Source organism: Crassostrea angulata, chromosome 2 (genome assembly GCF_025612915.1).
Source record: "Crassostrea angulata isolate pt1a10 chromosome 2, ASM2561291v2, whole genome shotgun sequence".
NCBI lineage: Eukaryota > Metazoa > Mollusca > Bivalvia > Ostreida > Ostreidae > Magallana > Magallana angulata.
In genome coordinates, this window is record NC_069112.1 from 30,363,028 (window position 1) to 30,383,612 (window position 20,585).

Below are 20,585 nucleotides of genomic sequence, written 5' to 3' on the forward strand. Positions count from 1 at the left end.
CATTATTTTACTTCATTATGCCTATGCAAATCCCGTTGTAAAGTCACAACTGTGGGATATCAAAAAAATATCCAATGAGTCATATCCATGGGATAAAGGAGGTTAACATGGGATGAAATAAAATTTGTTAGAAAAACAAAGAATTGATACCAATGCAATGATACCTAGACTTTGCCTCAACTTCAAACAAACCACTTGCATACACATGTGTATGGTAATACATATAACAGATAAAGGCAGACCTTAGATTTTCTGAAACAGACAAGATAATTAATCTCAGGGGATTAATTATCCTGCTCTCATCCATTTATTGAATTTAATCAGGGCTTACAGAAGGAACATTTTCAGGTACTATTCTTAAGTTTCCTTTAATATAAACATAGCAACCAAAAACGACAACACCAAAACATCTATTAAAAAGAAAAAAGAAAAAGAATCAAAAAACTGATATCTAATAAAAAAAAAAAAAATTTTAATTTATTGTAATTCATATATTTTTTTTTATTTTACAGAATATAAGTATTTGGACTAGAATGAAATATATTCATTATCAAATACCATCCTTTAAACTGAGAGGTAAAAATATTAGGGTGCAGCTCATGGAATGAGAGTTTAATTTGCTTCAAAACAAACATCAGTGCAGACAAAGGTGTTCATTAATCTCGATATGACAGATAGAGATAAGCCTCTAAATGTTCTGCAGCAGGCAAGATAATTTATCCCAGGGGATTAATTGTTCTGCTCTCTCATCCTTTTCTTCTAAATTTACAATTAAGATTTTTTTTTCAGAAATGACAGAATGGGGTTATTATCTGATTACCTGTTAAAATTAACAGCATTAAGGCAGAAAAAAATGAAATAAATAATTAAAAAATAAAATAGTGTGGAAGGTTAATTAATCCCAAAGGACAAATATTGCACAGCCTTCAATGTATACAATGGTAACATTCTCAGCACTTATCTCTCTTTGCCCATTCATTCTCAGCAGTTATCTCTCTTTGCCCATTCATTCTTATGCATAGTTAGGAATCTACCCCACCACCCCAGCTCCAAACCAGAAGACATAGAGAACCAAACTTAGCATCAAAATATGTATTTCTGCCTACTGAACTACCATACCAAATTTGAACTTGATTGGGCAACCATAAAGAAAGTTATTAGAAAAAAAACACGAAATTTGTGGACGGAAGAGTGACAGACGGACGGACAGAAGGACGGACGGACAGAGTGATTACTATAGGGCACCCGCAAATCCTTGCGGGGACCTAAATATACAGGTAAGATGTTCAAAATCCCTTTTACTGAATTCCCATAACCTTGTAAAATTATTACTTTCTAAAGTTGTTTTTTCTTTTTAAATCAAAAGTGACCTCAGTACCAACCTGAAGTATACGACGGGTTTCCTCAGTACCGACCTGAGGGTCATTCTTGGTTTTCTCAATACCCTCCTTGTAAACCTCAGGGCCACCTCGAGTTTTTTAAAGTGCCTGTTAAGGTTTCCTTGTTTTTTGTTTTGTTTTGTTATTTTCAAAAACAGCAGTGTTAAACTAGGGAAAATAGTATGTCCCTTATAATGAGAATAATCAAGGCATACCTCATCAATTGTAAATATCCATCAATGATAATTTATTTTCGGCGAAAATAAGTATTTCTTAGTACACAAAATGGTTGATAACCCCTCTAAAGCATTTCTTGGTATATAAAGAAGCAGCAAGGACGGTTTATATTTGATGCGAATAATTCAATATTTATACAATACACAAAACGTTTAAAAACTTTCTTAAGCATTTCCATTTGAGCATAAAGAATTATAAAGGATAGTGGATATTCGGTGCAAATCAACTAGTATGAATAAATTTTCTAAAGCATTTCCCTTAAGTTTTAATAATCGCGCATGTTTGAATCGAGCAACAAGCTCAAAAATAGATGTTTATTCTAAACTAGACAAAAGCATGCATCTGTTGAATATAATCAGATAGTTAAAAAGTAGACGATATAGTATATGCACAGATGGTCTCAAATCACAGAACTAATCCAAATGTGAACGTGTTGTTTATTTAATACAGCTGATTGAATTTCAGCTGATTTTAATCCGAATTATGCAATATTGTTATATAACATACATTAATTTATGTAACAACGTCCAGTTTCATCCACACAAACCTCTTTGGATTGGCGGTGGTCGGATGTTTATCTCGGAAAATAGAAGGTAAAATTATCAATCGAATTCCAAACATAATTTTAATTTCTATTGATGAGGTTTTTTTTTTTTAATACACGTGCATTTGCCTTAAGCGACTCCTTTTTTGGGAGTTGATTTAAATCAAATCTCCTATACAGTTACTCAGGCAAACCGAAAGTGAAACAGTGTTTGGACCTCAGCACAAATCATCACCGCTGACAAGACTTAGTTCTTGAAAATAATCGATAAATTCAATGTAATGTATGCTGAAGCATTGTTTTTTATGGAAACTTATTTATAAATACCTTGAAAATAGTCAGATTTTAAATGGTACGAACAATTTAAATATTTTTTGTAGTCGTATGTATTCCTACGCCAGAGTTCAATATAGTCTCGTTCAACTCGACGCTCGGCTGTCTCCGTAAATCCTTGTCGGAGACTTACGGTATCAGCCGAGCGTTTGGTTGAACAAGATTAGAGTTCAATATTGCTTAGATCCATACAATTTTCGAGAAATATTTCTATTACTGATACATAGTTTGATTGAATTATTTTATCTTTAAATATTATATAACATGATTCATATGGGGGTTTCTCGACATTCTTGTCGAAAAAGTCCAAAAATTCTTATTATAAAAATGTGCGTAATTCAAATTAGAAACTACATGTACTTGAAATGCAAAATAACATATCATCGATTTTAAAATAAATAAACATCGATTTGTGAGGATGTTTGATTATGCATCCTGATGAACTTACATAAATCAACAGAACAAGTATAAAATTTTTAACAAAATATTTAATAACAAAATAAATTAAAAATTCAACAGAAAATTCAACAAGAAACAACCAGACAAACAGAAATATACAAATGAAATGATTGAATGAAGAAAAAGTTTATTTGGTCAGCCTGGTTCCGGCGCACGTGGTATTGAAGAACCCTCGGGTGAACACATGGTTACAGTCAGGTATAGGTATATCGGCAACCACCAGAACTGAGTTGAAGTAGAAAGTTCACATGCTGCACGGGTCTATTGAGGCTGCATTAGACGAAAGTTTTCTTTGGTGATGTAAATGACCCATGGCCTGGTTCACGCTGATTGGAGGTTTCTTTCAATAAACTCAATATGCAGAATATAAGTTTTCAAATGACACAAATTATATAAATATCACACTTTCACAATGTTAAGTTAAAGCATGTATCTGCATTGACGATAATAAATTGGTAAAACTGCGAGGATCACCGTCAGATATAAATTCATAAGTAGTTTTAGAGATATGTCGAAAGGGCCGCCGTAGTTCACTCACTCACTGTAGAACAGCGGTCTCTATTAAATATCCCATGAAAATGGAAACGGCTACTCATAAATACAGGAGCCAGAAATTTGTCAGCCCCCCGAGAACCCTCCTTCCCTGACAGGTATTGACGTTCTGTAGGGACAGGAAATTTAACAGCAAAACAAGGCAAAAGAGACCCTGATAAAAATAAACAAAAAGAAAAACACACTACCGAAAAACTGTTCAAACACGTGTGGTTTAAACGTACAAAAATTGGTTGTTTGAATACCTAATGTTTTTCTAAAACAGGCCCCTGAGCTTTAGGCGGGATGACAACCACGTCTATCGGCTGATGATCCCGGGTACAACCCGTGTATACTTTTACCAACTATTTAAAGGGGCATGGTCACGATTTTAGTCAAATTCTATTTTTCTGTTTTTATCATTTATAGTGCTTTAGGAATGCATTTCTAGTGATCAAGTGAAATTTGAGAGCCAGTTGTAGAGTTATGAGCAAGATACAGGGCTCACAATTTTTTGTCATGTAAACAAGGCTCGTGCCATGTTTTTGTTTACATAGGTTCAATAAACGAGTCAAAAATCGTTTTTAAGTTGATTTGTCCGTCTGCTTATTCATTTTAAGCACGAATAAACAGTTCCTAACGTTTCACACATTCATTTAAAGGTCTACAAATTTTTACTCCAGCATTCAAAACGTAAACAAAAGCTTTGTTTATATAGCAAAGATTTGTAAGCGCTGTAACTCGCTTATAACTCAATGAATGGCACTCAAATTTGAAATGACTATTAATAATGCCTTAGTGAAGCAATGTAAACATTAGGATTGGGGAAATAATTTTTGACCAAAATCGTGACCATGCCCCTTTAAGTTATCAACGAGGGGCTCCCCACAGAATTGATATGTTACCACGGTAACCAAGGGTCAAAGTATTAAAACAAGGGGCTCTCCAAAGGATAAACCGGAAGGGTGAACCAAGGGGAATTATAATTATACACACAGAATTTTAGTTTGTTACATTATTTCATTTTTTTAATTGTCGGGTTCGTTTTTGGGTTCGGTGGTATCGAACAAACGGAGCCAGTATTTAGTCAGTAATAATATTGTGCGTTACTAGTAAAATTCCTTTTATCATTTCTAACAAATAAATGAGTACTTTCAAGTAGTGTCAAGCATTGTGTTGTAAATTTAATCAGAAGGTTCTCTTTTTTGGTATTATTACAATCGAGTTTAGTTGTTTAACATTTTAGCCTGATTGGGGGTACAGAAGACGGTAAAATGATATTGTGCATAACAGTGCATTGTTTTCACTTATTTCCACCAGCGAATAATAAATTGACGTGGCGAAATAACAGGAGATAAAATATTGTTTATAATAGTTCTGAAATAGTTGTATGCATTGAAGCTTTTATAGAATAATGCTATTTGATACAATTTATATTTAAGCATTGATAAGTTGTATGCACACATCGCTGCAGTTTCTCTTTAAAAAAATAAGGATTTAAGGCTTATATTTACATTATTTTTTGGTACCTTTTTGCCTTGTCTGCAAATGTGGATTTTACCAAAAAATTGTCGTATGATCCAATGGGTAAGTTATTGGAAGAGCCATTGTAGCAGCCATATGCGTGATTTTTTTTTCCGTTTGTTTCGTTGCAATTAACAGCTTTCAATGTTTGTGACATTAAAACTCGTGATTTACCCTTTTAATACTTTATCTATGTTAGAATGCTATATCTGCAGTAGCTTTTCATACACTTTACATGTAAAATATATGTGAAATGAAAATATTTAGGAATAAAAGATACATAAAACGAAATTTGCAAAATGATATGTTTCTAAAATTAAATATGTTTCATAAATACAAAAAAATCGATATTTGTCCAAAAAATTAACTTATGTAACCTTGCATTGTTTATTTTAATCGAAACTTGGACATATACAGGACAATATTGTTTAATCAAACACATTTACTGAGGAAACCTATTGGTAATCGGCTGATCATTTCGGCGATAGATGTTAGACGATGGGAAAATTTACAATTTCTACATGATTCGTCACATTATCGTACCTGTAGTTTAAATTGAACATGTTTAAAAAGTAAAAGTATTACCTCTTGAAAGCAAGCTAACAGTACTTATTTTGGTGTGCTCAGTTATTGTCGTCATTTGCATCCACAAAATCATGTTACACGTAAAAAGTACACATGCTTTCTTTGGTTTATATATTTAAACTTGTACAAGTCAAATTGTTCGTCGATTTAAAATGTTTAGAACTGTAAAATAAAGCAAATCTTTAGTAAAAAGAAACGCTGCATTATGTAGCCTAACACTTTACACAGTAGCGACATTCTAATGAATGAATCATTAAATGTACCGCGCATTAACTTCGCCGTCATGTTAATACACCCCATTTATAGTTATTTTTCTGACAAAAGGTTTATGTTGTATAAGTAGCGGTATGTTAACTTTCGTTTTGCAAAATTACTCTGAAATTTATACTTATTTACATGTATACAATTTGATGCTATGCTATGATGTGCGATTATGCAGACCCTGAAACGTACTACTACACCAAAAGAGCGTGCGACTTTCGTGCGAGAAACGTTTCGTGTAAACCGTTTAGCGTTTCGTGTAAACCGTTTAGCGTTTCGGACAAAGCGTGCAGCGTTTCGGGCAAAGCGTGTAAATCGTTTCGAGCAAAGCGTGCGAGAATCGTGTAAAACGTTCATCAGATTTCATTCGGAACTCTCTGACAATTGAATTGATTTAAAATATCGCCCGTGTTTTACATTACTTTAAACTGTTTGTGATTGGCAGAACTCTTTGGTAAGTATTCTCATGAAAAAAATATATGATTATTTAAAAAATTATATACTTATCTTTTTACAAAATTGCATTAATTTTTAACAAACAATAGAAAGGTACGCGTATTTAAAAGAGAAGACTAGTTACTGAGACTATTTGGCTGTGTACAACCAGCACACATAACCTCGGACATCGGGTAAGACCTGCACCTGGCTGAACCTGTCAATCAAACTCTGTGTATTCGTTTTCATTGGATGGTTACGCGTCTCTTTTTTTGTCAATAGCCAATAGAAATTTAATGACTTCAAGGTAGTCGGAATGATGATGTACACAATTTAAATGATAGATTATTCAACATTTATTTGAACAAAATTAAATGTAAACATAGAAAGAATATTTACTGTTAATTTCTATGAAATGCGGGAAGTACATTCTTCGGAATCCCGATTAAAAATTTCTTCAGGTAATTATTTTAATCATTTAAACACTGATAACGAAAAACAAAAAGTCTTAAAAGTAATTAACACACTGGAATTTGCCTAAAATTTACACATGCAATTTATTATTATGGGAATATGTATGCATGGTACTTAATTCAAATAGATTATTATATACTGTACGTCGTTATGCGGGGCGCCGGTTATGTATACGAATATTGAGTCAAAAATTTAAATCATTTTTATTTTTTGTTCTTTCCGTAATCCGAAATAGTGATGACAACTTTCTTTATTGTTTAATCGACTGATTTTTTTCTGTGGTTTTATGTACGGAACATATTTATTTACGCGAATGATACGACGTAAGAAAAAAATTAATCGGTTGTTTTATAGCATTTTTTCTACCTTATGTGACTATATTAATTTTACATAACTTGCAAAATTATCAATGTAAACAATTACAGGTTTATTAACTGTTAGTATTTTAAATTGTATTCTCTGAAACCAATAAAAAAAACTACTGCGAGAAGAAAAAGCAAATCCCGCCGAATACTGAAAAACCGATTATGTATACGAATATTGAGTCAAAAATTTAAATCATTTTTATTTTTTGTTCTTTCCGTAATCCGAAATAGTGATGACAACTTTCTTTATTGTTTAATCGACTGATTTTTTTTCTGTGGTTTTATGTACGGAACATATTCATTTACGCGAATGATACGACGTAAGAAAAAAATTAATCGGTTGTTTTATAGCATTTTTTCTACCTTATGTGACTATATTAATTTTACATAACTTGCAAAATTATCAATGTAAATAATTACAGGTTTATTAACTGTTAGTATTTTAAATTGTATTCTCTGAAACCAATAAAAAAACTACTGCGAGAAGAAAAAGCAAATCCCGCCGAATACTGAAAAACCGATTTCAGTTTGTAATCATACGGATTTTGTTTTTGGTATTGAATATTGAGTTATGGTAACTTTTTCTGAATTTTTTAATTTATTTACGACACTAATAAGAATCATGGATATTTCTTTTGAGCAATAAATATATTTTTAGAAGTAGTAATTTTTGCTAATTCTGCGAATAAATATTTTTTTGCTTTGAATATTAGTATTAATTTAATTTAATTCATCAATTCAATACTTATGTACATATTTGTTTCTTAAATCAGTATTTCTATTATTTCGTGTTTTCTTAAAATTAATTCTTACTAACAGAGTCAGGGTAAAAATCCGAGAGGACCCGAAGAAAACGAAAACGTTCAGAATAAAAGCGTGTCCAAAGCGTGTGAAAAGCGAGCAAATCGTTTCGTGCGACAATCGTTTCGTATAAACCGTTCAGCGTTTCGTGTAAATCGTTTAGCGTTTCGGGCAAAGCGTGCAGCGTTTCGTGTAAACCGTTCAGCGTTTCGTGTGAACCGTTTAGCGAGCGTGTAGCGAGCGTGCAGCGAGCGTGTTGTGTAGTAGTACGTTTCAGGGTCTGTAATGATGCTATGAGATTTCAATGCAATGCTTTGAGATTTGTGTGCAATATTATATTAGAAATTTAATTGAAGGGTTTAATGATATGGTATGCTATAAGATTTGAACATAACTGCCTCCATACACGGAAGAGTTCCGCACATTGATAAGAAGCCAAAGCTTACCACTAATATGCAATGTGAATAAATATTCTGTCAAATAAAAACATTTCATACCCAATTCAAATTATGTTGTATGCTATGCTATGGTATTATATGACGAATGCGATTCTATGAGATTGTATGCAATGGTAAGAGATTCCAATGCTATGGTTTGAGATTCCAATGAAATACTATGAGATTTCAATGCTATGGTCTACGATGTAAAAGAGAGTACTCTCAAAGATAGAGACTTGCACAATTTTACCTCTTGTCTATAGTCGTAGTTTTTCAATATATTCAATATATTCATATCAAAAGTACCTTATGTCTCCCTGTAACAGTTATTGAAGTTGAAAGTTTCTGTATTTTTATAAAACACTTACGAAATTAATGTGTATTCACTGAAGTTTAGAAGATAAAAAACTTGCATGTAAGCTACCATGATATGACTTACTGATTTGGAGCTGATCCAAGTTGTTAACGTTATTATTAAGGGCATGCATTATACATCAGAAGTTGTATGTTTTTGATTTGTTTATTCTCTTGTTGCTGCCTGTAGAATAGCAATGTATATGCAATAAAACTCGGTTATTGCGAAGTCCTGGGGACTAATGGATTAACTTCGTTATATCCGTAATTCGTTATATCCGTATAACGAATTCGTAATAATATCTATCGCAATTTCACTATATACATGTTTTATTTAACAAGACTTTGATACCTTTAATAATCGGATTGTGAATTGAAAGAATTATATGAAAATGAATTCATTCAAACTGTTTTATGAATTGGTAGTGCAAACCTTTTTTAAACTGTTAAGAAATTCGTTATAAAGATGTTAAATTTCGTTATTATTCACCTCTACGGGACTCAAAATCAGTTTGTTATATCCGATAATCGCTATATCCGATAATTCGTTACATCCGAATTCGTTATAACCGAAAAATTTTGCAAAGATTCGCTAAGAATTTTACCAGGGATTCCAAAAACTTCGCCATATCCAAAAATTCGCTATATCCATGTTCGTACTAAACGAGTTTTACAGTATTTTTGTTTTTATTTTTTCCTTTCAGATGAAGTTTACATTATTGCTTCTCATTTCCTCTGTCTTAATAGACGTGTTGTATTCTGGACAGCCTACACTGACAGAAAGATATAGAAGATATTCCAGGGTAAATCGGCTTTAACCATTGATTCGAAGTGATTTTTTATGTTCTAAATTTATACCCGATATTTGCCGAGTGTAAAAATAGATTATCACGGATATATTTAGATATGAATCTTTACAAATAATTAATTACATCTGGAAGATATGATTTTCATAAAGACGATGTATTTTGTCGTTTTTTCTTCAGCTACAGAATAATGTATCTATTTCAAAATTTAATCTTATAAGACATTTCCGAAGCAAAATACACATCTAGATCAAATGAATGTTGTAAGGTAAAATGCTCTGACTTGATGCTTTAAAACATATCTCATTTTTCTTCGCTAAAAAACCTGCATTAATACACAATTAATTGGGGGATCAAATCATTTTCTTGTTTTTATATTGCAAGGTACACTCAGTTTTTTTTTGTTTGTTTTTTTTATTTGTAATCGAAATGTTATACGACCTCCTGCTATTTCAAAGAGTATCATTAAATTCAACAGTGCGATCAAAATATAACATCGGACTTTATTTTAAGGATCTGTTTCAACTCGTAATAGGATATTTATCGTACAATTATATCACTCATCTTAAACATGACCACGAGAAACCACGCCCCATTTTGTTGTAATAAAACTGCAACTGGAGCACGTGTGATTTACGTATAAACTCCCATATGTTGAATTGTTTTATGCCCTAATATTCCATTACGCTGCAATACTAATAAAGCATAATTACCTAATTTATTTTGTTTAAATGGTATTGAATCGTAATTGAATGTTATTGATTTTTTTATATTACAGGTAGAGACTGACATAGCAGACTGAAGAGATACGGGGTATACCTTTCAGGGGGAAAAATAAAAATAGGAGCAAGGGGAAGATGAAGAGGGAAATAGAAATACCCAGGATGAAAAGCAAAAATCATTTTTTTTGTGAAATGAAAATACATTATATTAAGTTTATCTTGCAATAAATTTACGCAGAAAACAATGATTCTTTATATGATTCAACAAGAATTCAAATAATATCGGTTTTGAACCCCACCGCTTCTTAGATTTTACAAATAAATAATTAGAAAGTTTTTCTTCCGGTCAAGCATGAGGTCTTGTTTAACAAAAGTGCGTGTGACTTTACCAAATGTTGCTATGTAATCGTTAGAAAAATGAATTATTTTCTAATATCATAAACAATTTAAATGTTTATTAACATTTCAAATTGTTCACAAACTAGTAATACCCCCGTTATGATGTGGATTAACAAAATAAGTTGACATTTAACGGGATGCTATAGGACGTCCGAGTGGTACAAAAATATATCTCAACACATGACGTGTCTAAACAAAGAGTGTGTTAAAGTTTTAAAGCATCTGCGATGAATCATTGCTTAGAAATATTTGACGAAAATATGTTTAAAAATTTAGCATTAGAACAAACTAAGTCGTCATTTTAAGAGAAAATTTATGTCTTATTAGTAAAAACATATATCCCAACGTATGACATGCATAAACAAAGAGTGTGTTAAAAGTTAAGGCGTCTTCGGTGCATAGTTGCGGAGATATTTTTGACGAAAATTTGCTTAAAAATGTCGCCCTCGCGCTTACATCCGTGCCAACGAGAGATATTAATATAAGTTGTAGAACTTGCTTATCAATCGTTGTAAAATAAATAAAGTTCAATTTTTTTTTAATTTAGGCTAAAAGTAAACACAGTCGTTGAAAGTTTGATTTATTAAATCAATATACACTAAACATTTCATAAACAGTTGTTTAGGATCTTCTCGACAACTGCAATGCCTAATATGACTACAAAATAATGTTGTTACAAAAGGGACTTAATGATAAACTTAAGAATATCCAGGGGACAATTTGTTTGTTTTATATACAAAATCAATTATGTTTTATGGTTATGATGATTTCTGTATGACTCCATAATGCGCTGACTTTATTGTGGCAATTGTTTCTCATGTGAGCTATGTGGTCCGTGGGCCTCTTTGTTAATTATTTTTAAAAAAAACTATCGCTAGTGGCAAACAAATAATGTATTATTATGACAAATATGTTGTACATCTATTCTTATGCATTCATACATTTTGCAAATAAACTAGGACTCCCTGTACCAGAGTTACTGTTTCCTTGATATTTAAACACGTGTGGTATGGCGTAAACTCTCAATGTATTTTACCTGATAGGCACAAGTGTAATTAGTGAAAAATTGGTTGAAGTTCGATTACCGGTCAGAAATAGCAGAAATGAGAGTCCGGGGGTGGAAAAGCTTTAACAAATCCAAATAAGATGGAGTCTGCATCAAAATAACCATGCGTCGACCGATTTAAAAAAGTTTCCCTTATTTAATGTCATATTCATACAAGAAGTAGAATGATTTGAATTGAGGTAACAGTGACACTTGTAGAAATTTGATAGGCTTTGACCCCAAAAGATAATGTTTTGTCTTAATCAAGGTACAAAGAGTGTCAATTAAATGTACATACATAAAGTAACCTACATGTATAATTATTATCATTTATACAGTATATTATATATAATATTTCAATTTTTATAATAATAATAATATTTAACGAGGCCCAAGCTAGTTCGAGTTTTTTATCTCATTGCGCAGCTCGATAGGTTTCCGGTTGGCGTTTAGCTCTCGCTTTCGTAATATGTAGAATAGATGGAGTTCAATCTAAACGTTAATAATTACTTTCTTTTAAACATAAAATAAATTAAAATTGCATATTTTAAGCAGTTTAACCTAGTTTGACACAGCGAATCAATTTACGACTTCTTGTCACTTTACGGCATTGTTTACGTTGACACCAGACGACAGTCAGACAGGCCCATGAGCTCGTCGAAGATGGTTAAAAGATCAAAAAAAGGAAAATTTTTAAAATCGACACAGGTTGCACGTTATAATCAGCAATTGAAAAATTTACACAGATCAAGTGAAGAATGTGAACAACCTGTAAATCTTGATACTTTTGTGCCTTTATTTGATACTCAATCTACTTCAGCTGCAGGCAGCAACCCTTTCGATGATCATTCGTATATACAGTCAACAGGTTCGTTTGATGAAATTAATGAATCATTTTTTAGTGGAAAATTAAGAGCTTTAGACTTTACAAGACATGTGGTAGATCTGCAAGCATTGTTCGACAACATGAAATGCGTGGATTGCGCAAATGTGCCATTGAAGTTCAAGGATGCTGTAGGAGTTTTACCAGCTGGTATTTGTGGGTACTTAGTTATAAGGTGTTACAACTGTCTTCGGTTTGTACAAGTTGCCATGGGAAAAACATTCATCACCACATGGTCAACAGATATTTGATGTTAACACCAAATTGGCAACTGGTATGTATAATATAAATTTATCTTTTTTTTTTAAAATACCACATAATTTCCACAAAATAAACAGTGAAAAAAAACATTGAATCATAATGAAAATCTTAAAAAAAAAAACATTCAGTTATTATCATAAATTAAACACACAACTTATTTTCTAAAAATCAAAATAATTTGGATTTTTAGGTACATATATGAGAGAGAGAGAGAGAGAGAGAGAGAGAGAGAGAGAGAGAGAGCGATGAACATTAAATATTCTATTGTAAGGTATGCAAAATGTGATTGTATCTGTTTTTTTGTAAATTTGAAAGCTATACATGTATTAGGGATATTCACCATTAAATGTTGTTGCCTTTAAATTTTCTGCTTTTACAGTTTTGCTACACATTTTAAATTTACAGGCATGTACCATAGTGGAATTGGTCCAGTCCAAGTAAACAACCCATTCACATCATCAATGAACTTGCCAAACATCAGTGAGAGTCTGATAAGAAGATGTGATGCAGTGGGGCCTGTGCTGGAAGACTTGGCCAAGGAATCTACCAGTAAAGCTCTATGTGAAGAGGGGCATTTATCAGCCACAAGTAAGCATATTTCAACTTTTTCTAATGAACGTGCAAGTACATTTAGCTTTGGCACTGTTGAATGTAAGATTTTTAAATCAATTAAAGTTAACTTAGGTAAATATTACATCACAAATTACACATTAAGGCCAAATTTTTTTTATTAGTTATATAATTTAGTTTTTCATTAATGAAGACACACTTTTGCACAAATCTATGGTAATACCGCCACCCAATCCTATCGCTCACCCAAAATAATTAAAAAAAACAGCCAATGTTAATTCACTCTTCAAAACTTGTTCAAATCTTCTCTTATGGTGATTTTCTATTTAATATAGGATAGTATGGATATTTCATTTAGACTTGCTAAGTCATTATGCTAAATAATGACCAGTGCTATCATAATCTTTTGCACAACATAGAGACTTGAGAAAGTTTAACATCCATGCACCTGATTCTACACTTGAAAAACTATTAGTTTTTATTATTTTTTTTTTTCAAATTAAAAATTTTGGTTGGTCTTGAATTAAGGAATGAAGCGGTTTATAAAAAAGCGTAAACTGTTTCAAACCATTTTATATCATTATAAAACTAATAAATATTGGATTCATTGCTTGTAATTTAATTTTTTTTACTCTTCATCGTAAATAAAAACGGTCATTTGACCTTTAAAACGACGTAAAATTGTACAAAATTCAAACATAGCATCAGGCGTATTGATACATTTTTGACGTTAGTCTTACTATGACGTAGGCAACATTCTTTATACGATATGAAATCATTTTTTAGCCAATCAGAAAGCGTGTTACAACCAGAATTAAATTATATACAAGTAGATAATAAAAAAAGTGCCCTAATAAATGATTCCATGCATTCTAAATGGAAACAAAAATGAAAAGTTAATTAATGATACAACTAAGTAAAACATAAACGAGGGATTTTGAAGTCTCTCTCTCTCTCTCTACTAACTATCTCTTGTACCTATGCTATACTCTCTCTCTCTCTCTCTCTCACTCTCTCTCTCTCTCTCTCTCTCTCTCTCTCTCTAATTATAATAAAAAATGAAATTGAGTAATTCTGTTGTACCGGTACATTAATGTTTATCAATATTTATCAATATTTTTAGACAGTATTGAGTCCACTGGAATAACAGCTTCTGTAGATGGTGCTTTCCAAAGAAGAGGATCAGGAAGATGCTACAATAGTCTGTCAGGTAAATAACACATGTCAATGTATTACTTAAAGTTTAGTGTGATTTTTAATTCCTTTGTAATATGACACAATATTTTATTAGAACTGACTGCTCTGCATTGTACTGTACCCTAGTACCCTACAGTGATCAGTTGGTCTGTCCATCTATGAATCTTTGTTTGGGGGGGAACAAATCTTGTTTTGCCATAAAGGCCAAAGATATTCTTTTTTTTATCTTGTTTATGATTCAGAAAGTAATTTCAATTTGGCAGATCATTATATTAACAATGATATACATGCACACTTATTAATGCTGTTTGAATATTACAGGCACTGCATCTCTAATTGGTAAAAGGACTGGCAAAATTGTGTGTTTCTCTGCTCGATACAAAAGATGCAGAAAATGTGATGTGGCGAAGGCGAAGCACAGAACCCCCAACAAGCATGCATGTAAGAAAAATTGGGCTGCCACCGCAAAATCTATGGAACCTGACATGATTGTAGAAATACTTAAGGAAGTCAAAGACAAGAATAATCCTGTTGTTACTCTGATTGGAGATGACGATTGCACAGCTTTCAACAGAGCAAGATGTGAAGTTAGTTCTTGCATTGAAAAGTTAAGTGACAAAAATCACGTGAAAAAGAATATTTCCAACAAACTCTATAAATTAAAATCTAAACACAAAGAGCTTTCTATGAAAACGATCACGGCCATAATGAAGAGTTTCAGCTACATGCTAGCACAGTGCAAGGAAGGCACGGATAAAATAGAAAAATCTATGGACTCTGTTGTTCTTCACCAGTTTGGTGACCATGTAAAATGTGGTGAATGGTGTAACATGAAGAAAAACCCAACCGCTAAACACAAGAATCTTCCATGGGGAGCAGATCTACAGAATGAAAAACTGAAAACTGATTTATTGACAGTGTTCAGAGATCTTGATGCCAGCAAGCTAAGCGGACTAGACTCTAGCAACTGCAATGAAAGTGTTAACAATACGTTTAGATCTAAGGCTCCAAAAGAAAAGCACTACATTGAGAGTGGAAGCTTGGCACATAGACTTTCTGCAGCTGTTTGCCAAAAGAATGAAGGCTATAGCTATTTAGCAAAGGTATAAAAACTTTGAGTGGAGCATTCTCCTTTTTTTGACAAAAATCAATAATATAATTATGTACATGTAATCATCGAATAATTTTCATTATCTTGTTTTAATAATTGAGTGCTATCTTTATAGGTTCATGAGAAGCTTGGACTTAGTCCTGAGACAGCAACAACCTCGCTAGCATCCATCACAGACAGAGATGTTTATCGCAAAAGAGAAGTTTCAAAAACAAAAGAATTCAAGGTATATAAAAATAATTTAATTCTGGTTGTAACGCGGCATTTGATTGGATAGAAAAATTTAGTTAAATTTGTATAACCGGGTTTGAACGTCTCAAGACACGTCACAATGCACCAACGTCAAAAACGCACTAATCCTCTTGACGTTACGTTTGAATTTTGAACAGATTAATATCTCTTTTAAAAGTAAAGCGGACTCAATTTGTACAGCAAATTAATTATAAGGAATGAACTCAATATCTACCCAGGTTATACTCGTATAACCTGGGTTGAAGCAATTTACACTTTTCTATAATACACTTCGCGGATTACATATGTATAAAGCATAAATTGCCCCAACCCAGGTTGTACTCGTATAACTTGTGTAGATATTGAGTTAATTTCTTAAATAAATAGTTGAATTTCAAACCAATTTTCTTTCAGCTTACACAGCAAAAAATACCTCAAAATATACCATATTTTAATTATAGTATTAAACTTCATATAGGCATTCATGCATATGTATGATCAAACCTTTTCATTGGTAAAGATATATAGAAATTGTTTATAATTAAAATCTATTCATTTGTTACTTTACAAGACAATTAGATTGGTTTATTTTTGCCTAGTTGCAACGTCAAAAACTAAAGAGCGAAAGGAGTGGAGAAACTAGGAGCCAAGAAGTCAGAGAGGGTGACAGCTACTCATCATATCTTTTAGGTGATTTTATTTAGAAATTCAAAAAAGTATATCTATTTTTGATTGATCATATAGATATTTAGCCAAAAGTATGATCTTATTATATACCACTATGTAAACAAGGTTTAAGGGAAGGTGAAAACATTAGAGTTGCCATTTTTTTTTTTGTGATGTGACTTTCAATTTTTGGGTGCAGAATCTGACTCATACTTTATCCACAATGTGTATTTAATGGGCAGTATAATTTGAACAAAGTTCTAGTTCAAATGTGATAGTAGTCTTATGTGTAAGTTCCTTATCTGCTAATTATATCAGTGATACATTTATAATACCGTGCATTTATTGTAGGAGACACACCTGACCCAGTTATGGAAGTAATTCCTGGACCATCAGATGTGGGTAACGCCAAAACAATTGTACACTATGATCTGGAGACAACAGGATTGAGTATGTCTAAATTTGCACATTAATTTACAAATGTATATAATTATTATATATATTGACCACGATTTTATGTTTCTTAACTATTGAACAAATTTTTTACGTATACTTCTGTTACTCTTAAAGATAGTATATATTAGAGGCTATAGAAAAATCCAAAATGATAAATGTGAACCATTCAATCAATTAATCTGTCAATCTACAAATTATGTTCATTCGTTATTTTGTTTGATGAAGAATGTTGCTGTTAAATGTTAGTTTGCATGATGTTTCTTTTTTTATACAATATTATCTTGTCTTTATTTTTACCAATAGCAGGTCAACATCAGGAATTCTTAGGATTTCTACAATCACATCACACAGCCGACAGCTCTATTCTTTGTAGTTCATCTTGTACTTGCTGGTATATTTCTGATCAATCATAGAAATGTTTTTTAGCCCGATCAAACATCTATTAATCAGACTTCAAGCATAATATATGAGAAATTTATCACATTTTTAGCCAAAAATCAATCGATATCTCTCATGCAATAATTTTTTGATATTACAATGTGTATTCTAATGCCACTTGATGTCAGAAACAAACAATACATAGTCCGATGATAGACATAGGCTAAAAAAGTAACAAGTAATACCATTGAAAAATTATTGTGAAGTTTTTAATGCCATTTTATAATTTTCTCTCATAAATTGATAAGAATACATTTGAAAATGAAATGTTTGTATGGTTAAACTCGGAACTTTTTTTTTCATGCATGCATACAGTTGTTGACATACCGGTATTGTAGTAAATGTGTTATGCGGCTTACAACAGTGATATTTGTTGAACAGATCAAAGTTAAACAAAAGGAAAAACGTGATAAAAAGAATCTCTCATGATTTGCGATGGCATATGATTTTTATCCAACTCGCTGTGTTTTCTATCCCTTTGCCGATACTAAGGGATAGAAACACAAGAAAAGAAATAAATAAATTAAAAAAATAAATCTGTCGAAAAGTTCACTGAAATGTGAACTTTGTTGGTCATGTGACCAAAGGGCTTCTCAGAAGATCTGATTATGTACCAACCAAGTTCATATCCCAGTGAACTTTTTAATATTTCTATTTATTACTTATATTTACTTTTGAGAAAGTAAAATTAAGATTAATTCAGAATTATAAACATAATGGGACCACGTTTTTGTGTTAGTAATTATGCAACTTTCAAATCATAAGCTTGTGCAAAAATGATAATAATATTGGTATACAGTCATCTTTGGATGTATGGATAACCATTTCGCATTCCCTTTTTTCTCTCTCTTATAGGTAGAGAAAGCTCTATTGTTCAAATTTCCGCAGTCTGTGAAGACCAGAAATTCAACAAATATGTCACACCAAGCCAGGAAATTTCAGATGAGGCCAGTAGAGTGACTGGAATGACGTTTGATGCCTCAACTAATGAGCTGCTCCATAACAATGTAGCTGTGTCACACAATCATCTACTACAAGTGCTTTTGGACTTTATTAAATTTGTTATGTTACTGGGGAAAAGCTGTGTATTAGTGGCACACAATAACAAATGTTTTGATTCTATTGTACTGTATAATCAGCTGAAATATTATAAAATATGGAACCACTTTTGTAAATATGTAGTGAGGTTTTGTGATACCTTGCCATTTTTTAAAGTTGTGTATCCTGGTTTTGATTGTTATAAGCAAGAATATCTTGCTCAAAAAGTGTTGAATACGTCTTATTCAGCTCATAATTCATTAGCTGATTCTGAAATGCTTCAGACCCTTGTGAAAAGTAGTGGGAAAGTTGATGTTTTACTAGCTGATTTTTTTATAGTACAGTTCAAGTGACTAGTCATGGTGTTCAACCATCTGTAGAATCCATAGAGTATTTACAGAAGCAAAATGTCATTTCAAAAGCAACTTTGAAAAAAATCAAATGTTTGTCACTATCATACAACCATTTGAAACTTGCATTTGAAAGAAAAGGTTTTGATGGTGTGTTTTTCTTGTTTAGTGAAAAGACAAGTGATGGTAAAGCTAGAGTAAGCAGCAATTATAAAGTTGCAAAGAAGGTTGCTGAATTTTTTTCAAGTTTGCAATAAATATTTATCATGTTGTATTTGTTAAAACTTTTTGTCTTATTACATTTTATGGATATCAATCTTGTAATATATCTACATGTGTATTACATTAGACTGTTGTCACTGTTATTTCATCTCAATTCTGCCTTACTGACGTGTTGTGTTTGAATGCAATCCAATCATACTATAAATTAAAAAATTTCAAATGATTCATTATTTTCCTACTGATTCTGAGTTTTATCCATTATAAGTAATATTAGCTCTTTACATGGTAAAAAAAATCCATACACAAGATTTGGAAAAAATGGCCTCTTTAATAGAATTGGGTTTTGAGACACCCCTCTTCATATTTCAACAGGGAAAAACACTAATGTCTTTTTTTTTCTTTTTTCAATTTTTGATAGAGGAAAATGATTTGAATGTTATATACAAATCATTGAATTTCCATCCTCCAAATTTTGAAAAATATCACAAGAATGGCTAAAGATGACCATTCATTTTTACCTTTATATTGGATTTTGAGATGCTCGTTCTTTATATTTTCAAGGGAAACACCCCATTTTCTTCATTCTTTCTTTGTTAGAGGGAGAAATGTTCTATGTTAATATGAAGCATTGAATCTTCCATTTTATAATGTTTAGCTTAGCATAAAACGTTCTCCAAAATTTGACTATTTTGTATTGGGATTTTAACCATAGACACTTTCACTTCATCTTTTTGTAGGAAACACCCCATTTTATTGATTAATTCCGAAAGAAGAAGAAATGATGTGTGTTATACATGTAGCATTGAATCTTCTATCCTCTAAAATTTAGCCTAGCATAAAGAAAATTGCAAATGATGATTATTTTCGCCTACATATTGGGTTTTCAAACAACCCCTCTTCATATTTTTATGAAAAAAACATCTCATTTCTTTATCAGTTTTGAAAGAGGAAGAATTGATGCATGGTATATATGCAGCATTGAATCTTCCATCTTCTAAAGTTCAGCCTAAAAAAACTTCTCTAAAGGTGACAATTTTCACACATATATGGGGTTTTGAGACGCTCCCTCTTCATTTTTTTAGGGAAACACCACATTGCCTTCATCAGTTTTGAAAGAGGAAGAATTGATGTATGTTATATATGCAGCATTGAATCTTCCATCTTCTAAAGTTCAGCCTAAAAAACTTCTCTAAAAGATGACAATTTTCACACATTTATTGGATTTTGAGACACTCCCTCTTCATTTATTTTAGGGAAACACCACATAGCCTTCATCAGTTTTGATGTGTGTTATATATGCAGCATTGAATCTTCCAACTTCTAAAGTTCAGCCTAAAAAAGATTCTCTAAAAGATGACCATTTTCAAACATATATTGGGTTTTCAGACAACCCCTCTTCATATTTTTATGAAAAAACATCTCATTTCTTTATCAGTTTTGAAAGAGGAAGAATTGATGTATGTTATATATG

General features: G+C 31.9%; 1 pseudogene; it reads left to right on the top strand.

Annotated features, from left to right (window-relative positions):
• The first annotated feature begins 12,354 nt into the window (after positions 1-12,354).
• LOC128172105 (uncharacterized) lies at positions 12,355-19,233 on the top strand (annotated as a pseudogene).
• Positions 19,234-20,585: the final 1,352 nt, after the last annotated feature.